A 24,601-nucleotide genomic window follows, 5' to 3' on the forward strand; every position below is an offset into this window, starting at 1 on the left:
ATTATACAATCCTGTGTCAGTAACAATATGGAAATATCGGTTTTATGTCATTAACGATATAAATATATATATATATATATTGTGTCGATAGCACACTTGGAATTGCTGAATTTGCCACCTCAGCCCACTCGTTGACAGTTTGTGAAAAACTGGGCTCCAAGCACCAGTCCCTACAACACACAGTGGGACATCCTGAAGGCCCACCAAGGTAGGGTTATTCCTTCTATTTAAACACACAAACAGGAAAAGGAGCAGGCCACCCGGCCCCTCCAAACTGTCCTGTCATTCAACAAGACGCTGAGCCGGCGCATCTTTACCCCGCCAACACCACTCCTGCCCCCTACTTTCCCCAGACCATTGGCCCCACTTGCTGGTCAACAGTCTGGCCGTGTTTGCCCCCCAATGTGGTGAATCCCTCTGCTCGCCAACACCATGGGTTCAGACATTTCCACAGATGAGCCCCTCCTGTCCCCAGCAGGACATCAATCCTGTCCGTTCCCTCTCACACCATCGTTCTCCTGATAATAAAATCCCCCTCTCCCTCCATCTTCTGTCAGGATCCCTCCCCGGGGGGGCCGGCATCAAGTTGATGAATGAGCAGTCGCCTTTTACCTCTCAGCGATACATCAGACTCCGGCCACAGGAGACGCTTCACAAACACCCCCAGCTTCCCTCGGAGGCAAATGGAAATAAATCACAAAGCGGGTCATTTACTTTGTTTGTTCCGCTTTGACCAGGAGATCAAAGTGCCGATGGGTGTGGGCTGATGTGATTAGTATTTGAGCCGTTAACCCGTCTCAGCACTAGCCGGGCCGCGCGTGTATGACGTCAGGTACCACACAACTGTGACATCATATCCCCGGTGTGGGGGAGCGCTTGTATTTTGAAATACCAGAATGGACATTTAATTTGATTTCAGAGGGACAACAAAATCAATCATGGGATTCGCCCGGCTGCAAAGAACGCACTGGTGGAGTGGGCAGCGTGCTGTTTGTCTCGAGTTGGATCACAAAACACTAATTTTTGGGGAAGGACTTTCTAGGCTGATCTGGTTTTGGATAGTTTAATCAGTGCAGTGTCTCACTGTTCAGTATTTTGAAAAACAAAGCGAGAAGAAAGTTTAACCCTTGCCTGTACAGGGAAGAGCGATAGAACCAATGACGCGATGTAAAGTACATTAGCTGGGCTCTCGAAGGTCGACTGTTCTTTGTTCCATAGATGCTGCCCGGCCTGCAGAGTTCCTCCGGCATTTTGTGTGTGTTGCTCGGATTTCCGGCATTTGCTGATTTTCTCTTGTTTGAGAGAGATCGGTGACGGGTCACTGCCCCGTGGGATATTTCACATGTCACTACTGGGGTGAAAGATGCTTTCTGCTCACACTCAGTAGAAACCACACTGGAGAGTATTTCTGGTTGACGGCAACGGCATCATTTCTCTTAATCCATTTGGACAATGAATGTCTCATTAACATAAACTGTCAGAACTCCCTTCTCCCACTAAATTCACTCCCGATCCCCACCAAAGCCTCGCCTCGCTGTAAACGCTGAATAGTTGTGCAGAATCATAGACAACACTTACCTCTGATGTTGTAACCGGACGGCGTTCAGTGTGCTCCCGGGAAATCACAGTCTGACTTCCCGGGTGATCGACAATGTCCCTGCACCGGTGTGTTCACCCTGTACGGAGAGTTGAGTCTGAGCTGCTGCTCCCAAGGCCACTCGGCTGTGATGTGTCCGTCGCTCATTACAGATGGACAGGACCGGGTGAGCCGGGGTAGAGCGCGACTGCCGCAGTCCGGGTCACACTAACTCTCACCGGCTCAGGACGGGTCTGACAGCGGGCGGAGGCGGGAGTGGGATCAATGTCGCAACCCTAAAGAGGAAAACAAACAGACTGCGTTAACCTTTCTGTCCGGATTTCCGTGTGGATCTCTCCTTTTTCTTTCATCGCAACCAGTGGGGCGGAGCGGAGTTTCTCTGTTTAGGTACAGGGAGCTGCATTTCTGCTGAAATTAAACCAAACACGTTCGACTATATATTTCCACTAACTGGAAAAAAAACTGGGAGAGATTATTGCATTTCCATCCGGACAACTATTGTCACAAGAAACCGCCTCGCCCACAGTTAACAGCGGGTTTCATTTCACAAGCGGAGGCTGTTGATCCACACCCCGCCGGAAATACTTGTCGAATTTATTTCTCTTAAAAGTCATTTATTCCAAATGGCCTGAAGTTTTACCGAAGGAGAGAGTGATGCACTCACTGAAAATTGTCACATACGTTAAAATGGCCAACAGGGAGGGAATGACACATTGATTGAAATCAGCACGGGGGAGGGGGAATTGTGTGCCGATTAAAAATGGGAGCCTCACTCCCTTCTATCCCCTAACCTAACCCTCACTCTCCCCATCCCTCTACCCTATCCATACCCATCATGACTTTGTAGACCTCCATCAAATCTCCCTCAAATCTTCTGCATTTCAAGGAACAAAGTCGTAATCTTCCCTTATAACTCAGGTCCTCCAATAGCAGCAACATTTTCGTTGTACTCTGTCAACCTTATTTACATCTTTCCTGTGGGTAGGTGATGTAAACTGCAAACATACTCCAAGTTAGGCCTCATAACTGTCTTATATCATGCAATCTCCTATAATGAATACTTTAATTTATGAAGGCCAGTGTGCCAAAGGTTTCTTTACTACCTTATCTAGGTGTGCTGCCACTTTCAATGAATTGTGGAACCGTATTCCCGGATGCTTTTGTCCTACCGCACCCTTCAGTGCCGAACCCTTCATTGTGTAAGTCCCACCCTGGTTGATCCTACTGAAGCGTAACAGCTCACAAGCCTGCATTAAACTCCATCTGCCATTATCAGACATTTTTACACCTGGTGCAGATCCCGCTGCAAGCTCCAATAGTTTTCCTCGCTGTCAATTACACCCCAAACCTTGGTGTTATCCGCAAATTTGCTGATCCGGATAATCTAATTATCATCGAGATCATTGATACAGATTACAAACAACAACGGATATCAGCACCGATCCCTCTGGAAATCCACAAGTCACGGGTCAGAGAGGCAACCATCTGCTACCACTATCTGCCTTCCTCCTCTATGCTAATGTCTACTCCCATTTACTAACTCACCTTGAATGCCAAGAGAGTGAAATTTATTGGTCAACATCCTATGTGGGACCTTGCCAAATGTCAATGTAGGAAATATCCAGTGCCTTGTCTTCATCAACATTCCTTGTAACTTTTTTGAAAAACTCAATAAGATTGTCTAGAACACACAAAGTCACGTTGGATGTCCCTAATCAGTCCTGTTTATTTAAATAATCCTATATCCGGTCCTTTCAATGTCTTCACACGACTGATGTCAAGTGCACCGGCCTATAATCTCCTGGATTAATTCTGGAGGATTTTTTAAACAGTGGATCACAATTAGCTATCCTCCAATCCTCCGGTAGCCCTGTCTTTCGCCTCCATCGGGGTCTGAGGGCTGAACTTCTCAGTTGCTGGGGACTTGTACACTCAAATTTGCCCAATTTCCCCAAAACACTTACTCATCCATAATTTGTATAACATCCATGGCCTCACTTCAATAGCTTCCTTTCCCGAGTGAACACAGAAGCAAAAATCCACTTAAGAACTCCTCTATCTTTTTCGGCTACATGTGTACATTGCCATTCTGATAATCCAGATGACCAGCTGTGTCCCATGTAATCCTTTTGCTTTTAAAATATCGGTACAATAGCCTCCCTGGTCTCTTTCCTCAATGTTAACTTGCATTTCCTCAACTCCATAAGTACCTCAATTTTTTCCTACTTGCCTACACCTGTTATGCATCTGCTTTTTTTCTATACCAGGGCCTCAATACCATGGCACAGAGCTATCATTCTCCACACTTCCTTTGAATCTGATGACATTATGATCACCAGATGCAAAGAGATTCCCTACGCAGACTTCTGTTCCATGTGTCCTGTCTCAGTCCCTAATGAGAGATCAAGTATCACACTTGAGTTTTTGGGACTTCGAAGTACTGATTAACGAAACTTTCCTGAAGGCATGTGTCAACTACATGTGTACACTCCACTCAATATACAGTCTGAGAGTTCCAGTCCGCATGTGGAAGGTTAAAATCAAATTATAACAAATTATGTTTCTTGCAATATTCTGTGACGTCGACTAATTTGTTCCTCTAAATCCCGCAGACTCTTGGGTGGTCTATAAGACAGACCCATTAACATGTTCAAACAAATTTTATTTCTCTGATCTACCCATAAAACCTCACTAGATGAGTTTTCCCATCTGTCCTTACTGCACACTGCCTGACCGTTTCCCTGAGTAGTGAAACCACCCCTACCCCTTTAATCCCTCACGCTCTGTCCTGTCCAAAACAACAGAACCCCAGAATATTGAGCTGCCAGTTCTCTGCAAGCCAGTCTCAATAATGGTGACAATATCATAATGCCATCTGTTGATCCATGACCAATGCTCATCTGCCTTTCCTACTTGTTGCATTGAAATATACGCAGCTCCGAACATGGTTAACCTTCCATTGCTGACTTTGTCTGAGGTCTTAACAACATCTGTTTGAGAAACTTGGATAGGTACATGGATGGGAGGCGGTGGAAGGCAGGTCAAAAGGTCTCAACGGACTTACATTTCGATAGGGACACCGGGACCCATGCAGAGCAAAACTCCCGGTGTGGGAAAGGGAGAACAGGAATCATTCGCAGTAAAGCAGCTGGTGTGGGGTATGGAGACCGGGAATGGTGGGCGATAAGATCCAAGGACGGGGAATTGTCTGTGGAGAAATCCCTGTGTGGGATTGGAGACCGGGAAGCATGTGTGGTAAACACCCCCGCTGTGGAATGGCAAGACAGGGAACCGCAATCTCACGGTGGATTTGTTCAGTGACTTGTGATCAGCCATGACGAACATCCTTGCCATTGTGAATGAGTAAATATTTAATCCAATAATTCTGACCTCCCTCGCCCGTCCTTGCGTCTTCACCACCGCTCGTCACCCTGCTCTCTTCTCCATGCCTCGCCCTCACCCCTCCCTACTTGCCGCACTCCACCCATCAACCTCTCACTCCTTTCTCATCATGCCTTCCTACCCCTCCGCACCCCACACCTTCACTCCTTCTGCCTCAATCCCATCTCCCTCACTGCTCCGTCATTGACGTCATTCTCACTCTCCCGTCTTTCCTTGCCGACCAACTCGGTCACCCTTCCTCTTCACTGTACAGCCCACCTCCCCTCCCTCCTCACCGCCCATCTCACTCATCCCTCTCTCCTTGTTAATCTACTTGCTGCCCCTCCTGCTCACCTATTCCTCGCCACTGCCTGCACACACCTCCTTCGACATCCCACTCACTCAACTATTTATTCCACCTTCCCTTCCTACTCTCCCTAACCCTATCTTCTACTCCCTGTCACTCCCTCACTCTCCCTACCATTTATCCTTTGGCGCTCCTGCGCCTCTCTGCTTCTTTCTTTCATCCTCTCTCCTATTCCACTCCTCTCTCTCTACATCTCCCATTACCCTCTCACCAACCACCCATCCCTCTCACTCCCTTTCTCTCAGCCTCCCCACACTTGCCCCCTTTATTCCTCCCTCTCTCTGCCCCTTCTTTCCCTCTCCGACCCACTCCCCCGTCCTCTTTCTAGATCTCTCTCACCCTCTCCCCACCTCACTCCCCCCTTTGTCCCTCTCCTCCTTACCCTCCCCACGTATCATTCTTACTCCCCCTCTCTGTCCCTCCCTCTCCCTCTCCTCACTCTTGCTTTCTCCTCTCGTTCCTCTCTCCCCACTCTCTCTACTTCCCCCTATCCACCTTCCACACACTCATCCTGCCCTTCCCCTTACCCTGCTCACCCCATCACTCTCCTCCTTACCCTCACAGTCACCACCTTGCACTCACTCTTTCATCAAGAGCAGCTAAAAGTTTAGTGGGAACTGTGACTGCGAACGCTGCAGGTTCCAAACCCTAGGGTAATGTTCTTTAATTTAAAGAATGTCAGGGTTGGGAATGGTACGGACTGGTTTATTTGAAGGAATCTTGAGAAAAAAAAAAGCAACTGCAGAGGATGAGAGTTGGGGTAAAAACAAACTTTTGTAAACTCACAGCAAACAGGGCAGCAAATGAAACCGGTAACGTTACGGGTTCGAGACCATAGGTCATGTTCATTATATCACGATAAAGGCTCTATCACTACACTGCAGCAGAAATGGATAAATACAATACTAAAGTGACTTTGTTCACACTCCAGTGAGAGTGATTTGTCAAACCATTCCATCTGATTTCAGCAGTTCTGAGGAAAGTGGGTGTGGCAATTTACACTGACATCAAAACGCTGTGGGGACTATTCCTGGGAAATTACTGTGTGAATCATTCAACTTTTGATATCTACCAAAAGTTCCCATTAAAAGAAAGGACGGGGATGTGGAAGGTCATGTTTGACAAACCTTATTGAATTTTTTGAAGTAGTTACGAGGAATGTTGACGAGGGTAAGGCAGTGGATGTAGTCTATATGGACTTCAGCAAGGCCTTTGACAAAGTTCCACATGGAAGGTTAGTTAAGAAGGTTCAGTCGTTAGGTATTAATGCTGGAGTAATAAAATGGATTCAACAGTGGCTAGATGGGAGATGCCAGAGAGTAGTGGTGGATAATTGTTTATCGGGATGGAGGCCGGTGACTAGCAGGGTGCCTCAGGGATCTGTTTTGGGCCCAATGTTGTTTGTAATATACATAAATGATCTGGATGATGGGGTGGTAAATTGGATTAGTAAGTATGCTGATGATACTAAGGTAGGAGGTGTTGTGGATAATGAGGTGGGTTTTCAAAGCTTGCAGGGAGATTTATGCCGGTTAGAAGAATGGGCTGAACGTTGGCAGATGGAGTTTAATGCTGAGAAGTGTGAGGTTCTACATTTTGGCAGGAATAATCCAAATAGAACATACAGGGTAAATGGTAGGGCATTGAGGAATGCAGTGGAACAGAGAGATCTAGGAATAACAGTGCATAGTTCCCTGAAGGTGGAGTCTCATGTAGATAGGGTGGTGAAGAAGGCTTTTGGAATGCTGGCCTTTATAAATCAGAGCATTGAGTACAGAAGTTGGGATGTAATGTTAAAATTGTACAAGGCATTGGTAAGGCCAAATTTGGAATATTGTGTACAGTTCTGGTCACCGAATTATAGGAAAGATATCAATAAATTAGAGAGAGTGCAAAGACGATTTACTAGGATGTTACCTGGGTTTCAGCACTTAAGTTACAGAGAAAGGTTGAACAAGTTAGGTCTCTATTCATTGGAGCGTAGAAGGTTGAGGGGGGATTTGATCGAGGTATTTAAAATGTTGAGAGGGATAGATAGAGTTGACGTGAATAGACTGTTTCCATTGAGAGTAGGGGAGATTCAAACGAGAGGACATGATTTGAGAGTTAGGGGGCAAAAGTTTAAGGGAAACACGAGGGGGTATTTCTTTACTCAGAGAGTGATAGCTGTGTGGAATGAGCTTCCTGTAGAAGTAGTAGAGGCCAGTTCAGTTGTGTCATTTAAGGTAAAATTGGATAGGAAGATGGACAGGAAAGGAGTGGAGGGTTATGGGCTGAGTGCGGGTAGGTGGGACTAGGTGAGATTAAGAGTTCGGCACGGACTAGGAGGGCCGGAATGGCCTGTTTCCGTGCTGTGATTGTTATATGGTTATATGGAAAAGACACTAGGACGTTAGATGGCCAGGGAGGTGATAAATTTGGTCAAGAAGGGAAAGGAAACATATGTAAAGCTTCAGAAGTCAGGATCAAACAAAACACATGAGGAGTATAAAGACACCAGAAAGAAACTAAAAAAGGAAATTACGAAAAGGCAAGAGGGGTCGGATTAAGGTGAATCCTAAGGCATTCAACACATTCATCAAGAGCAGGAGGATAACGAGGAGGAGAACCCTAATGCGTTCTCTTCAGTGATCAGCTCGAATCACATCAGGTTGGCACCATCCCCAGCATTCACCAAACTGCATATGTTATATCAAAGAACAAATATCACAAGTAACTTCTTTGGAAAGGACCTCCAGTTTAGTAGAAGGCCTGAAACACCACTGTGTCTATTTTAAAACACAAAAAGCAAAGCAACTCTGTCTCACAAAATGGAGGATGTAAAACAGTTCCACAAAATGGCAGCTTCCGTCTCCAAGCACGGGGCAGGAGCAAAGACAATTGATCGGTCTGCTTCCGCTGTCCTTGACCCATTCGACTTTGACATTTTCTTCCAGACTTTAAATCCACAGTCATTAACAAATTGACAATAATGAGTTAAATTGTTCCCAATTACCACCGTCATTCTGCATTGATATAAAATTACAGTGCAGCAGCACGTCCGAGCATGTCTGCAGATCCAGAGTCAACTGCTGAGATATTTATCAAATCAACACTAAACAGACAGGCTGCAACAGGGACGCGAGTAAACAGTCCAGCAGCAAGGCATCTGGCAGAGTCCCACGTGGGAGATTAGTCAAGAAGGTTCAAGGGTTTGACATTCAGGATGAGGTGATAAACTGATCTGGACATTAGTTTTGCGGGAGAAGCCAGTAAGTGGTGGAAGATGGTTTGACTCTCTGACTGGAGACCAGTGACTCGTGGGGTGCAGTGGGGGTCGGTGCTGGGTTCATTGTTGCTTATCATCTCGGTCAACGTCCTGGATGATTTAATTACTGCAAGAGTTGTTTTTTGTTCAACAGTAGGTTATTTGCCGTGGTCCGTACTCATTTACTTAGTTTACAGTAACTCTGTAGTCAGAGCTTTTCTTTTGCACAAACCGGGCAGAAATTGGCCATTCAGCCCATCGAGCCTCCTACCCCACACAGTGAAATCGTGGTGTTCGCTCCAAAATGCCGCCTGCCGCTTTCTGTAACTGGTCCCCTCCCCACCCCACCCCCACTGTTTGCGGTGTACCGAGACCTTGAACAGAATCAACGTCGATGAGAAAAACGACATGCATTCATCTGAAATGACAAGTTTTGGAAACAGAAGCCGTGTTGGCTAAACAGCTTTCTGCACGCTTGCTTTGGAATCGCAACCCCTGATTCGGGAACTGTTTTTAACCTTGACATAAACTGTGGAGAATCTCAACCGTGCAGACAGGATAATGCAGGAACACAAATACCACGACCGACAGAAGAGGCTTGAAATAGAGCGAATAACTTCTTGCAACACACACAAAATGCCGGAGGAACTCAGCAGGCCAGGCAGCATCTCGGAAAGGCGTCCTGCCGAAGGGTTTCGGCCCGTAACATCCACTCTTTCCCTAGATGCTGTCTGGCCTGCTGAGTTTCTCCAACATTTCGTGTGTGTTGCTCCAGCATCTGCAAATTTTCTCTTGTTTGTGAAAATCTTCTTGATCACTGATCCAAAACACAGGTAGCGTGTCGGTTGGAAATAAAGATCAGAAATAAATATCAGAAGCTGAATTAGTTTCACCTTAATTCACTAAGACTGTTCTTTACACTAAGTCGTTTCCTTCTAACTTTACACCAGACCATCAGACGAGGGTCATTTAGTAACTATGGGGGAGGGGCTGGTGTTGCTGCTCTGTGAGACTCACAGTGCAAGCTGTGTGCAAGATGTTGCCTGTCTGCAGGGCAAATTCTGACACGCAGGCATTCCTCGGAGCAGGGAGCGGCTTCTCTGCTGAAACCAAACAAACCAGTTCGACATTTTGCGCTCACCTTCGACTGTGAACAAAGCTAATTTAACACTGTAATTTAAATATCCCTGTAACAGGAAAAAAACAGTAAAACACCGATGATTTGGAAAAGAACGTTCACCAGTGTCTGCAACCTGAATGTCTACTTATTACAATTGCTATCAGACTTTGAGAGTTTCCAGTAGTTTATTTTACTTCAAACACCCAATATATAGTTATATATATATATTTGCAATATAATTAAATAAATCGATCTGTGGCATTGTCTACTGCGACGTTCCGAATGCCAAAGTCTTACAGCAGCTCTGTATTCCGAATAGTTTTTCCTGTGTTTGTGAGTGAGAGTGTGTCAGGGAGGGAGGAGAGGGAGAGAGACTCTTTCCCTGCCCCTGGGGGACATTTCACAGATCACTGCAGAAAGGTTTTTCTGCAGCGTCTCAGTAGAAACCAACTGGAGAATGTTTGTAGTTGAAGGTAATTGTTTCTTTTAATCCATTTGGTCAATAATTAATTCGTTAATTTGAAGATTTCAGAGTTCCCTTCGCCCACTGAATTCCCCCACCCACCAAGCCCGACAAAAGCCAAACCCCATTGTAAACGCTCCCTGGTTCTGAAGAATCGGAGACAACACTTACTGTGATGTTGAAACCGGACGGAGTTCAGTAAGGTGCTGGGTGAACGGTGTGCTCACCATACACAGAGATGTCAGTCTGAGCCGCTACACCCGAGGTTATTCGGTTATATAGTGTCTGTCGCTCATTACAAAACACTCGCTTTCCTTCCCACGCTGTCCTCCCACTTGCCCCCTCCCCGCTGCACTCTTCTCCCACCCCCTGTCCACTTTTCCTCCCACCCTCCCCTTCCCCACCTACCCCCAGCTCTCTCCTCCCCCCTCCCGCGCTCCCCTCATTCCATGCGCGACTCTCCTTCCCCTTCCTTCTTTCCCCACACCCTTCCCCGCTCTCTCGTGCCTTCACCCCCCCCCCTCCATCTCTCCTTCTTTTTCCTGCCCAGCTACCACCTGTCTATCCCTGTCTAACAATGTAGACTGTCATCCAAACGGGAGAATGTTCAAACATCAGAGGTGCAGAGGAAATCAGGTGTACTCGGGTCTGACTCCTGGAAGGTTAATTTATAGGTTGAGTCTGTGATAAAGAAGGCAAATGCAATGTTTTCACTTATTTCAAGGGGAATAGAATATATAAGCAAGGAAAATATTCTGAGTCTTTATGAGACACTAATCGGGCCATACTTACAGTATTGTCAACAGTTTTGGGCCCAATATCTCAGAAAACATGTGTTGTCGTTGTTGAGTGACGGCAGGTGGTTCATGAGGATGATTCCAGCAATGAAGGGGTTAACATATGAACAGCATTTGGCAGCTTTGGGATTTAGAAAAATGCTGGGGAATCTCATTGACACCTACGGACTGTTGAAAGGACTGGCTGGGGTGAACGTGGAGAGGATGAATCAGCGACAGACAATGTGAGTCTGAAGGAAAAAATTTAAAAAATTCCGTAAACTCACAGCAAGCAGAGCACCGACTGTAATTGGTAACGTTGCGGTTTCGAGAACACCGGTTAAGTGTACTTTATATCAGCTTTCAGATTCACTGACCTTCCCTGCAGCAGAAATAGTTAAACAGACTGATAACGTGAATGTTTTCATACCCAAATGAGAGTGAAACGTCAAACCAGTTGGACATGGTTTTAGCAGAATGGCCTAAAGTTCTGCTTTAAGAAGAACTGCCTACGGTTCTGTGGAATGTGCGGGGCCAGACAGCTGCTTCCACCAGACCCTGAGCTCCGAATCTCCCAGAAAAACCGCCCGCACCTTTTCCCAGTACTCTTTCAACCTTATTTATTTCTCTTCTGTAGATAGATGACCAAAACTGCAGTCAATACTCCAAATTCAAACTCACCAGTGCCTTATTCCTCTTATTCCACCGCACTCTTTAGTGCGCCATCGTTTACTGTGTAAGACCTACACAGTGCAACGCTTCCCTGCATTAAACTGCATCTGCCATTTTCAGCTCAGAATTTGCAGCTGCGTCAGATCGCACTGTAACCTATGATAACCTGCCTCTTTGCCAACTGCACCCCTGATCTTGCTGACATAAGTAAATGTGCTTATCAAGTTAAACACGTTATCATAGATGACAAACAGCAACGGCCCAACTGCCGTTCCTGTGGCCCTCCGCCGGTCATAAACCCCCAGTCAGGGAGACAACCATCTAATAACATTGTCACCCTTCGCCTGAAACGCCACTTACTTACATCTTTCCTGTAGGCAGGTGACCAAAACTACACACAATACTCTAAATTCGGCCTCATCGATGTCTTATACAACTTCAAAATAACATCCCATCTCCTGCAGTCAATAACTTAATTGATGAAGGTCACTATGCCAAAAGCACTTATTAATGACCCTACCTACAGGTGGCGCTGCTTTCAATGAATTATGGACCTCTATTCCCAGATCCTTTTGTTCCACCACAATTTTTAGTGCTCTACTGTTTACTGTGCAAGATTTACCATAGTAAAACACTTTGCACTTGCCTGCGTTAAATTCCATCTGCCATTTTCAGCTCAGTATTTCCAGCTGTTCCAGATCCCTGTAATTTGCCTCTCTGTCAACCACACCCCTAATCTTGGTGTCACACGCAAATGTGCTTATCAAGTTAAAAACGTTATCATCCTAAACGTTGCTATAGATGACAAACAGCAACGGGCCCAACTACATTCCTGCGGCTCTCCACTGGTCACAAGCCCCGATTAATGGAGACAATCATCTACCATCACAGTCCACCTTCCCCCAAAACGCCATTGTCTACTCCAATTTACTTCCTTACGTTGAACGTGATGCAAATGAATTTCCTTGACCAACCTCCCACGTGGGAGGGATTGTTAAATGCTTGCAAATGTCCATGTAAACAACATCCGCTGCATGGCCTTTATCTGCTTTCCTAGCAACATTCCCCATAGCGTCATCAAAAAAAAATTCTGTGTGTTACCAAGAGCAAACAAAGTCATGATGACTGTTCCAAATAAGTCATGTCTTTTCAAGTACTTATATGTGCAGTGCTTCTAATACTGATGTCAGAAGCACTGGTCTATAGTTTAGACCATATAATATTTTTTCAGCCTTTCTTCAACAGCAGGTCTGTATAACCCATGGAGAGTGGGATTTTAAACCATATTCCCGGTACAATCTCAACAAAACGCAAGTAATTGTTAATGTCATTTCACTCTTACACCCAATAACTCTTACAATAAATACAATGTACCTTTCACCTCCCTCTCTACCCACTGCACTTAAACTCTCCATTTTAACACACTCAGGATTTCAGTTTCTCCTACAGAAGTGGGTGATCTCACATTTCCCACATTGGGCTCCAGCTGACCTGTTGCTCCCACTCACTCCTTTTGCCTCCGTTATCCCGAAACCTCTCGACAAGAGACACAGAACATAGAACAGTACAGCACAGTGCTGTCTATTCAATTAATGAAATGGCCAACTAAACTAATCCCATCTGCCAGAACAATATCCGTATCCTTCCATTGTCCTCACATTAATGTGCTGATCTAAATATCCCTTAAAAGTCCCAATGTATCAGCTACTACCATTACCCCAGGCAGCACAGACTGGACAAGAGTTTGAACAAGATGGTTGATATATATCGTTGAGGTGGTGGGATACAGACTGGACAGAGGTTGAACAAGATGGTTGATATATATCATTGAGGTGGTGGGATACAGACTGGACAGAGGTTGAACAAGATGGTTGATATATATCATTGATGTGGTGGGGTACAGGCTGGACAGAGGTTGAACAAGATGGTTGATATATATCATTGAGGTGGTGGGATACAGACTGGACAGAGGTGGAACAAGATGGTTGATATATATCATTGAGGTGGTGGGATACAGACTGGACAGAGGTTGAACAAGTTGGTTGATATATATCATTGATGTGGTGGGGTACAGGCTGGACAGAGGTTGAACAAGATGGTTGATATATATCATTGAGGTGGTGGGATACAGACTGGACAGAGGTGGAACGAGATGGTTGATATATATCATTGAGGTGGTGGGATACAGACTGGACAGAGGTTGAACAAGTTGGTTGATATATATCATTGAGGTGGTGGGATACAGACTGGACACAGGTTGAACAAGATGGTTGATATATATCATTGAGGTGGTGGGATACAGACTGGACAGAGGTTGAACAAGTTGGTTGATATATATCATTGAGGTGGTGGGATACAGACTGGACAGAGGTTGAACAAGATGGTTGATATATATCATTGAGGTGGTGGGATACAGACTGGACAGAGGTTGAACAAGATGGTTGATATATATCATTGAGGTGATGGGATACAGACTGGACAGTGTTTGAACAAGATGGTTGATATATATCATTGAGGTGGTGGGATACAGACTGGACAGTGTTTGAACAAGATGGTTGATATATATCATTGAGGTGGTGGGATACAGACTGGACAGTGTTTGAACAAGATGGTTGATATATATCATTGAGGTGGTGGGATACAGACTGGACAGAGGTTGAACAAGATGGTTGATATATATCATTGAGGTGGTGGGATACAGACTGGACAGTGTTTGAACAAGATGGTTGATATATATCATTGAGGTGGTGGGATACAGACTGGACAGAGATTGAACAAGATGGTTGATATATATCATTGAGGTGGTGGGATACAGGCTGGACAGAGATTGAACAAAATGGTTGATATATATCATTGAGGTGGTGGGATACAGGCTGGACAGAGGTGGAACAAGCTGGTTGATATATATCATTGAGGTGGTGGGATACAGACTGGACAGAGATTGAACAAGATGGTTGATATATATCATTGAGGTGGTGGGATACAGACTGGACAGAGGTTGAACAAGATGGTTGATATATATCATTGAGGTGGTGGGGTACAGACTGGACAGAGGTTGAACAAGATGGTTTATATATATCATTGAGGTGGTGGGGTACAGACTGGACAGAGTTTGACCCAGATGGGCAGGGAATGAGCAGATGGAATGGGTGGGAGAAGGGATCAAGGACAATCACTGATGGTCCTCCAGCAAATCAGAGATGATAGATAGATAGATAGATAGATAGATACTTTATTCATCCCCATGGGGAAATTCAACATTTTTTCCAATGTCCCATACACTTGTTGTAGCAAAAACTCATTACATACAATACTTAACTCAGTAATAATATGATATGCATCTAAATCACTAACTCAAAAAGCATTAATAATAGCTTTAAAAAAAAGTTCTTAAGTCCTGGCAGTTGAATTGTAAAGCCTAATGGCATTGGGGAGTATTGACCCCTTCATCCTGTCTGAGGAGCATTGCATCGACAGTAACCTGTCGCTGAAACTGCTTCTCTGTCTCTGGATGGTGCTATGTAGAGGATGTTCAGGGTTTTCCATAATTGACCGTAGCCTACTCAGCGCCCTTCGCTCAGCTACCGATGTTAAACTCTCCAGTACTTTGCCCACGACAGAGCCCGCCTTCCTTATCAGCTTATTAAGACGTGAGGCGTCCTTCTTCTTAATGCTTCCTCCCCAACACGCCACCACAAAGAAGAGGGCGCTCTCAACAACTGACCTATAGAACATCTTCAGCATCTCACTGCAGACATTGAATGACGCCAACCTTCTAAGGAAGTACAGTCGACTCTGTGCCTTCCTGCACAAGACATCTGTGTTGGCAGTCCAGTCTAGCTTCTCGTCCAACTGTACTCCCAGATACTTGTAGGTCTTAACCTGCTCCACACATTCTCCATTAATGATCACTGGCTCCATATGAGGCCTAGATCTCCTAAAGTCCACCACCATCTCCTTGGTCTTGGTGACATTGAGACGCAGGTAGTTTGAGTTGCACCATGTCACAAAGTCCTGTATCAGTTTCCTATACTCCTCCTCCTGTCCATTCCTGACACAACCCACTATGGCCGTGTCATCAGCGAACTTCTGCACATGGCAGGACTCCGAGTTATATTGGAAGTCAGATGTGTACAGGGTGAACAGGACCGGAGAGAGTACGGTTCCCTGTGGTGCTCCTATGCTGCTGACCACTGTGTCAGACCTACAGTCTCCCAACCGCACATACTGAGGTCTATCTGTCAAGTAGTCCACTATCCAATCCACCATGTGAGAGTCTACTCCCATCTCCGTTAGTTTGTGCTTTAAGATCTTGGGCTGGATGGTGTTAAAGGCACTAGAGAAGTCAAGGAATGTAATCCTCACAGCACAACTGACCCCATACCGAATTAAGGATACATACTGACACTCTGGGAGGGAGGGGTAATGACAGCCCGCCCCTGCATTTATAATGAACAGAACTGTTTATTGTTCGTGTGTTAAAATGCTTCTGTGGGATTATGATGGGATGTTCCAGTTCAGTTGTTGTTACCTTTTAGCTTGGATTATACAGTTATTTGCTTGTGTATTTGTGGGTCACCTGAACTGTAACGGGGGGGGGGGGGGGGGGGGGGTGTGATGGTCACCTCCCCGTCTGTATGAGACTGGTTGGGTTCACTCTCCGGGTCGAGCTGGCCGGTCTGTTTTGTGTTTATCACGATAAAACTGTTATTGAGTTTAATGAGCTGTTTCATCTGTCATTATGGACCAAATGCTCAGCACAATACTACTGTATAAAAGATCCCAAAATAACAAAGCTAGAACAAACTTTGGTATATACGCTTTGGCTATCACCAAATTTTTTCAATGCACAATAAAAAGTTTCCCATCCGGATACTCCAAGCCTTGGTATGGCGACTGCTTTGCCCATGACTGCAAGCAACTGCAGAGTTACGGACACTGATCAGCTCATCACAGAAACCAGTCTTCCCTACGTGAACTCCTTCTGGACTTCCCTCTCCCTCGGTAAAATCAAAGATCCCCACAACCTGGGCATTCCCTTTTCTCACCCACCCCCATTAGGGAGAAGGTACAACAGCCCCGAAGCACATACCACCAGGGTTAAAAGCGGCTTTTTTGAGAAGTTTCAGCAAGCGAGGCGAATTCGACAGTCCGGGAAGTCAACTGGACTCATTGGCCAATATCAGATTTCCCCAGCAGATCCACATCAGCACAAAGCGGTCACTGGACTCAGCCGGCCAAAAGTCACTGCATTCCGCGGACTGTGAACACGAGCAATGCGATTTTCACATGGACAGAGCCCGGGGGGGCGGGGCCTCGGGAAAAACCCGCAGGCTGCAGATCTGCGGCAGAATCAGAGCGGGAAACAGGATACCGTGACCGGTGGGCGCGTCTCCCCGACAACAAACCGGCTCCATGGGACATAGGAGCAGAATTAGGCCGTTTGGCCCATCGAGTCTGCTCCGGCATTCAATCAGGCTGACCCTTTTCCCCCCTCCTCAGCCCCACTCCACGGCCTTCTCATCGTAACCACTCAAGAACCTAGTAAATACCCCCAACCGGGCCCCCACAGCTCCCTCTGCTAATTCCACACATTCACCACGCTCTGGCTACAGAAATTTCTCCGCATCTCTGTTTTAAACAGGCGCCCCTTTGCCCCGAGGCCGATTTGCCATTTTAATTGCGTGGAGATTGACCGCCTGGGTCGCTGGTTCGCAGGGAGAGTTCAGTGAAATGGAGTGTAACTTTGAGGAACGCAGATAGTTGGAAAATGAGTAAACGGCCGACAGTTCGGGAAGTTAACGAGACTCACTGCCCAACATCAGAGCTGCCGACTCGACACTGGCCTCAGTACTCACCGATGGGAAACTGAATTTCTGCCCGGGCGGGAGGCGAGGACCCTCACCCTGCCACTCTCGATCCCCCAGACGATCCGCTTCAACAACGAACGGAATAAAAACAAACCACCGCCCATCCGGGGCCTGTGAGCATGCGCGGGGTGATTACTGCGTCAGAGCGGAGGGTCTCCCCGGGGAGCGAATTCCAGTGACCGACCCAGCAGACTCGGTGAGGAAAAACATACACGCCCCTCATATCTCCATTAACCTACCCCCTCTCACATCTTATCTAAAATATTTCAACCCTGGGAAAAATATACCGTCTGTCCACTCATCTATTTCTCTCGTAATCTTATAAACGTCCATCACAGTCTCGCCCCAGCCTGCGCCGCTCTGGAGAAAACAACACAAGTTTGTCCAGCCTCTCGTTATAGCTCATGCCCTCTAAACCAGGCAGTGTCCTGGTAACTCTCTCCAATGCCCCGACATCCTTCCGAGAATGGGGGCGACCAGAACTGTACGAAACACTCCAGATGTGGTCTAACTAGTTTTATAAAGCTCCAACAGAAAATTCCGACTTTTGAACTCAATGTCTCGACTAATAAAGACAACCATGCCATTTGCCTTCTTAACCTCACTGAGATTTCTCAGGACCTGTTGAATTTATTGCCAAGTGCACAAGTACGGGAAGGTACAGGTACAGAGAAACACTGACTTGTGGCAGCATCACAGGCAAGTACATTCAGATAACACTCGGAACAGAAATTATACAATTCTCTGTCAGTAACAATATGGAAACATGTTTACGTCATCCTGCTAATCGGACCAAAACAACGGGCTGAGCGGCGGCTCATCCCAGACGGTTCGTTGTGAATGTCTCACAACCCGGACCGACCCCGGCAGATTCTGTGAAGGAAGCGAGGCGAGGCCGCCAGTTTGGGAAAGTTCATCCCCTCCCCCTTCAGGTTTCACCGATCACCTTGTGTTTCTCTCTCCCTCCCCACCCCCACCTTTTATTCTACAGTCCTGCCGAAGGGTTTCGGCCGCTAATGTCGACTGTACTCTTTTCATGGATTCTGCCCGGCCTGCTGAGTTCCTCCAGCATTTTGTGCGCGTTGCTCGCATTTCCAGCAGCTGCAGATTTTCTTTTGTTTGAATTCCGGGAAGTTAAAGGGCCTCACTGCGCAACGTCAGACCTCCCCGCTCGGGACCGGCTTCAATACTCACCGAAGGGGAATTCTTGCTGTCGCCCGGCAGAGAATAATCCGTCCCCGGCTCCCCGCCCCGGGGGCGAGGATCCCCGCAGATCCCGATCCCACCGCCGACTCATTGGAACAAAGGAACTCCCTTCCCGCATACTGAGCATACGCGATGTCGTCAGCGCGTTATCAGAGCGGTGGGCGGGGCCTCGTAAACGAACCTGCAGATGCTGCAGTGCAGCGCTGCGGTACATCGGGATACGTTACGGGTGCACGGTCTCCCACGTGACTCGGTGACTCCGCTCCTCGCCCCTCACACGCTGCCCGACCCCCCTCACCGCATTTCAAACATTATCTCATAATTACACTAGATATATTTTAAAATTTCCCTCTGCATCTTCCCCGTCCCCATCCCTCCACCCCCCGGGTTACAGTTACGGGTTTGAATCCCATCCCGGTCCGGCACACATTTTAGTCCCAAACCAGAATTGTGCAGGTTTTATTTAAATCAGTCTATGTTTCTATTCACATTTCCCCGGCCTCACTGAACAGGAACACTGAAACATCAAGCGAGAAACAACAGGAGGTGGCCATTCAACCCCTCCAACCATCAACAAGATGACTCCTGCTCTCCCATCTCAGCCACGTTTCTGCCCGATCCTCATTTCCTGGATCCCTTCGGTCTCCACACATCTGCTGCCCTCTGTTTTATGTGATGACGATCACCGAGTCTTCACCGCCCTCTGTGGTGGGGATTTACAGAAATTCACCACCCTCGGAGTGGAGACGTTTCCCCTCATCTCAGTCCCGGACAGTCCACCCCCTTTTTCAGAGACTGGGATCCCTGGTTCAACCGGTAATGATGTTGTGCATTTCAATGTGTTCACCTCTCAGTCCTCGATTCTCTAAATGAAAGGGCTATTACATTTGATCTTTCTTCATATGATGACCCCACCACTTCAGGGATCAGTCAGGCGAATCTTCATTGCACTCTCTATAACAAATACTCTCTAACCTCTTTGTTGATCCTCTGTGGAATTAATTTCCATCTTCTGCAGCCTCGTGTTGCCCCAACCACTCACCTCCCACCCCTGTCACTATTTCCACCTCCCCACCTCCCACCTCACCTGGATCCACCTCTCACTCCCCAGCTCTTGCCCCATCCCCACCCCTCACCTCTTTTCTCTGACTATTTCCTGTCCACTCTCAGTCCAGAGGGAGGGTCTCGGCCCGAAATGTTGACGGTCCATTTCCCTCCACAGATGCTGCCCGACCCACTGAGTTCCTCCGGCAGTTTGTCCTTTGGCCTGTGTAACCCGTGTTAGTACGGGGAGCGGGATTTTACACCATATTCCAGGTACAAACTCAACAAAGCACAAATAATTGTTAGTCATTTTCACTATTATACCTAATAACTCTTACAATAAATACAATGTACCTTCTACCTCCCTCCGTACCCACTGCACCTCAGTCCCCCAACATTTACTCATACTCAATGTTTCTGTTTCTCCGACAGAACTGGGTGATCTCACATTTCCCACTCTGGGCTCCGGCTGACCTGTTGTTCCCACTCACTCCTTTTGCCTCCGTCTCCCCAAAACCTCTCGACAACACACACAGAACATCGAACAGTACGGTAGCAGAACAGGCCCTTCGGCCCAAAATGTTTTGCTCAGCTAATTAAATTAGGAATCAAAGGGCCAGCTAATCCCTTCTGCCAATTCAATGTCCAGACATTCCTCACATTCATGCGCTGATTTAAATATCTCTTAAAAGTCACCAGTGTGCCAGAACCATCACTCCGGCAAGCACATCCTAGCAACCCACCACACTCTCTGTTAAAAACACTTGCCCCTCAAACTGCCCCCTCTCACTTTAAATACATGGCCTCTTGAATTAGACATTTGTAACCAGAATAAAAAATATTGTCTGGCTTCTCTATCGATGTTTCTCATGATCTTATACACCCCCATCGTCTCACCCCAGCCTGTGCCGCTCCAGAGAAAACAACCCGAGTTTATACAAACTCTTGTTACAGCTCATGCCCTCGAATCCAGGCAGCATCCTGGTAAATCTCCTCTGCGCCCTCTCCATAACTTCCACATCCTTCCTATAATGAGGTGACCAGAATTGAACACAATACTCTAAGTGCGGTCTCACCAGAGATTTGTAGAGTTGCAACATGACCCCTGTGCTGCCTTTATGGCAGTTATTTAGTTTATAATATTTTCGCGTAGTAATTTGTTAGCATTTTTTAGTTAAAGTTAGGATTGTTTAAATCAATTGATTTGTCTGTAATACATCGCGGCTGCGATGACGTCACATCCGGGTTCGCCGCGTCTTGTGGGGAATTACCGGTTTGAGATTCACGCAAGGGTGGGGGTCACTCACATGTGCGACCATAACGCTGACTAGGGTCTCTCTATGCACCAAAGACACAGTGAAAGCAACACTGTAAGTCATTAGATAATCGGTATTTTGAGTTAAAATGTTAACGCCGATTCTGTTAAAAGTAACGACGGTCGGTAAGGTTTACCTTTTCGTCAGTTAAAGAGTCGGGATAGTTTGTATTGAAGTGTATCTAAAGCAGCCAATGGAGCAGCTAGATTCTGACTGTATGCTGCACTTTAATGTAATGTAGTTAGTGTAGTTTTACCTTTGCAAGTATTCACAATGTAAATGTGATATTTAGAAGGGAACAAACACTGTACCAATCTTGTATTGTTTTTCAACAGTTTTCACCATGCGTTAATGTGAAGAGTGAACAGTAAATGGTTAATCTTACTGCGGTCTCGTTTGCATTGACTTTGGTTTATCTCGACGTTTACCTCGGCGTTACTTCACACCCGAGCGAGAACGTTACAGTGAAAAAGCGGCATTATCAGGTGTTTAAAGTGCAGCCATGTCAACCCGATCCAGCATCAAGTCGTTGTCAAAGTCATCGTCATCCTGCGATAGGGGCAGTAGGGCATCAAATAAGGCCACCCAAGCAAGAGCGAAAGCAGAAGCCGCCAAGGTGCGAGCGCGCTTTGCCAAAGAAGAATTAGAAGTAAAGATGAAAGCGGCTGCCAGAGAAGCCGAAAACCAGAAGGAAAAGGCTGCCAGAGAAGCCGAAGCGGCTGCCAGAGAAGCCGAAAACCAGAAGGAAGTGGCTGCCAGAGAAGCCGAAAACCAGAAGGAAGTGGCTGCCAGAGAAGCCGAAAACCAGAAGGAAGCGGCTGCCAGAGAAGCCGAAAACCAGAAGGAAGTGGCTGCCAGAGAAGCCGAAAACCAGAAGGAAGTGGCTGCCAGAGAAGCCGAAAACCAGAAGGAAGTGGCTGCCAGAGAAGCCGAAAACCAGAAGGAAGCGGCTGCCAGAGAAGCCGAAAACGAATTGGAAAGGAAAAGGGTAGAGGCACGGTTAGAAGCGCTGAAGCTAGAACGAGAAGCAGCAGCTGCCGAGGTGGAAGCAGAGTTAATAGAAGACGCCGAAGAAATGCATGATCCGAAGGACGGAAAATCTACCTCAGAAAAGATCGGATTGGAACGTACAAGAGACTATGTCCAATCTCAAATGGAATGGAAGACTCTTTCTTCCTCTCTTTACTTATTCGATAACGTCCCACTTCACGAGGAGTCTTGGAGAGGCCCGACGGCATCACGTCCATCCGAGGAAGATAATTTACTTCACACCCGAGCGAGAACGTTACAACCCCTCTACTCTTGAACTCAATCCCCCTGTTAATGAAGCCTAGCATCCCATAGGCCTTCTTAACTACCCTATCAACCTGTGCAGCGAACTTAAGGGATGTATGGATTTGAACCCCAAGGTCCCTTTGTTCATCCACACTCTTAAGTAACTGACCATTAATCCTGTACTCAGTCTTCTGGTTTGTCCTTCCAAAATGCATCACCTCACACTTGTCCGGATTGAACTCCATCTGCCATTTTTCTGCCCAACTCTGCAGCCTGTCTGTATCCTCTTGTAACCTTCGATCACCTACAGCTCCATCCGCAACTCCTCCAATCTTCGAGTCATCCGCAAACTTACCAATCCTTCCGCCTCTACATCCAGGTATTTTATAAAAATCACAAATAGCAGGGGTCCCAGGACAGATCCCTGCGGCACTCCACTAGTCACCGACCTCCAGGCAGAATATTTTCCTTCCACAACTACCCTCTGCTTTCTTCCTGTAAGCCAGTTTTTTATCCAAACAGCCAAGGTTCCACTGATCCCATGCCTCATGACTTTCTGGATGAGTCTCTCATGAGGGACCTTGTCAAATGCTTTGCTAAAGTCCATGTAGACCACATCGACTGCCCTACCCTCATCAATTTCTTTTGTTACCTCTTCAAAAAATTCAATCAGGCTTGTGAGGCACAATCTTCCCTTCACAAAGCCATGTTGACTATCCATGAGTAGACTGTACTTCTCCAAATGCTCGTAGATCCTATCCTTAAGAATCCTTTCCAGTAGTTTGCAGACCACCGACGTAAGACTCACCGGTCTATAGTTCCCAGGTTTCTCCCTATTACCTTTTTTAAACAAGGGAATTACATTTGCCGTTCTCCAGTCCTCCGGCACTTCCCCTGCAGCCAAAGAGGATTCAAAGATCATAGCTAATGTTCCTGCAATCTCTTCTCTCAATTCCCACAACAACCTGGGGTGTATCATGTCCGGCCCTGGGAATTTATCAATGTTGATGTTTTTAAAAAGATCCAGCACTTCTTCTTCCTTAATCTCCACACTGTCCAGCACACAGGCCCGCTCTACTTCAACCTCATCCTGATCAAGATCCTTTTCACTTGTCAATACTGAAGCAAAGTATTCATTTAGGACCTCCCCAACCTCCTTCACCTCCAGGCACATGTTGTCCTCTTTATCCTTTAGCGGTCCCACCTTTGTCATCTTCATCCTCCTATTCTTCACATACGCATAGAACGCATTGGGGGTCTCCTTAATCCTACATGCCAAGGCCTTCTCATTCCCCAGTCGAGCTCTCCTAAGTCCTTTCTTTAGCTCCATCCTGGGTACCCTATATTTCTCTTGAGCCCCACCTACTTCCTGCCTCTTATATCTAACATATGCTTCCTTTTTCCTCTTGACGAATTGCCTCACATTTTTCGTCAGCCACGGTTCCCTTTTCCTACCATTATTTTCCTTGTCTCAGTGGGACAAACCTATCCTGAACCCAGCACAAGTGGTCCCTAAACTTCCTCCACATTACTTCCATGCTTTGCCCTTTGAACATCTGTTTCCAATTTACTCTCGCTAGTTCCTGTCTCATCTCTTTAAAGTTAGCCCCTCCCCAGTTAAGCACTTTACCATTTTGTCTGATTTTATCCCATTCCATAGCTATGCTGAAGCTAAGGGAGTTGTGGTCACTCTCACCAAAATGCTCCCCCACCAAGAGGTCTGTCACCTGACCAGGTTCATTACCCAAAACTAGATCCAGTATAGCCTCTCCTCTCGTCGGCTAGTCCACATACTGTGTCAGGAATCCTTCTTCAACACACCTGACAAATTCAGCCTCATCTATCCCCCTTGCACTCAGGAGGTGCCAGTCAAAATGACGGAAGTTGAAATCACCCAGAACTACAACCCTGTATTTTGTGCACCATTCTAAAATCTGCCTGCTTATCTGCTCCTCGGTGTCCCGAGGGCTATTTGGGGGCCTATAGACTACTCCCAGCACAGTGATTGATCCCTTCCTATTTCTGACTTCCACCCAAACTGACTCCGTGGACACTCCTTCTGCAGCATCCTCCCTTTCTATAGCCGTGATACTATCCCTGACCAGCAATGCCACTCCCCACCCCCCCTTTTCTACCTCCCATCCTATTCCTTTTAAAACACCTGAACCCCGGGACCTGCATCATCCAATCCTGCCCTTCCTCCAAACAAGTTTCAGTAATGGCCACAACATCGTAGTTCCATGTACTAATCCATGCTCTAAGTTCAT

General features: G+C 46.6%; 1 protein-coding gene across 1 annotated transcript in view; it reads right to left on the reverse strand.

The window, feature by feature from the left end:
• Positions 1-24,601, reverse strand: part of LOC140721733 (NACHT, LRR and PYD domains-containing protein 3-like) — a 943,069-nt gene that overhangs the window by 893,911 nt on the left and 24,557 nt on the right. Inside the window, exon 4 of the mRNA XM_073036528.1 lies at positions 1,579-1,872. The gene's annotated coding sequence lies outside the window, so the exon portion shown is untranslated. The remainder of the gene's footprint in view (positions 1-1,578; positions 1,873-24,601) is intronic.

This window comes from Hemitrygon akajei, unplaced genomic scaffold (assembly GCF_048418815.1).
Source record: "Hemitrygon akajei unplaced genomic scaffold, sHemAka1.3 Scf000060, whole genome shotgun sequence".
NCBI lineage: Eukaryota > Metazoa > Chordata > Chondrichthyes > Myliobatiformes > Dasyatidae > Hemitrygon > Hemitrygon akajei.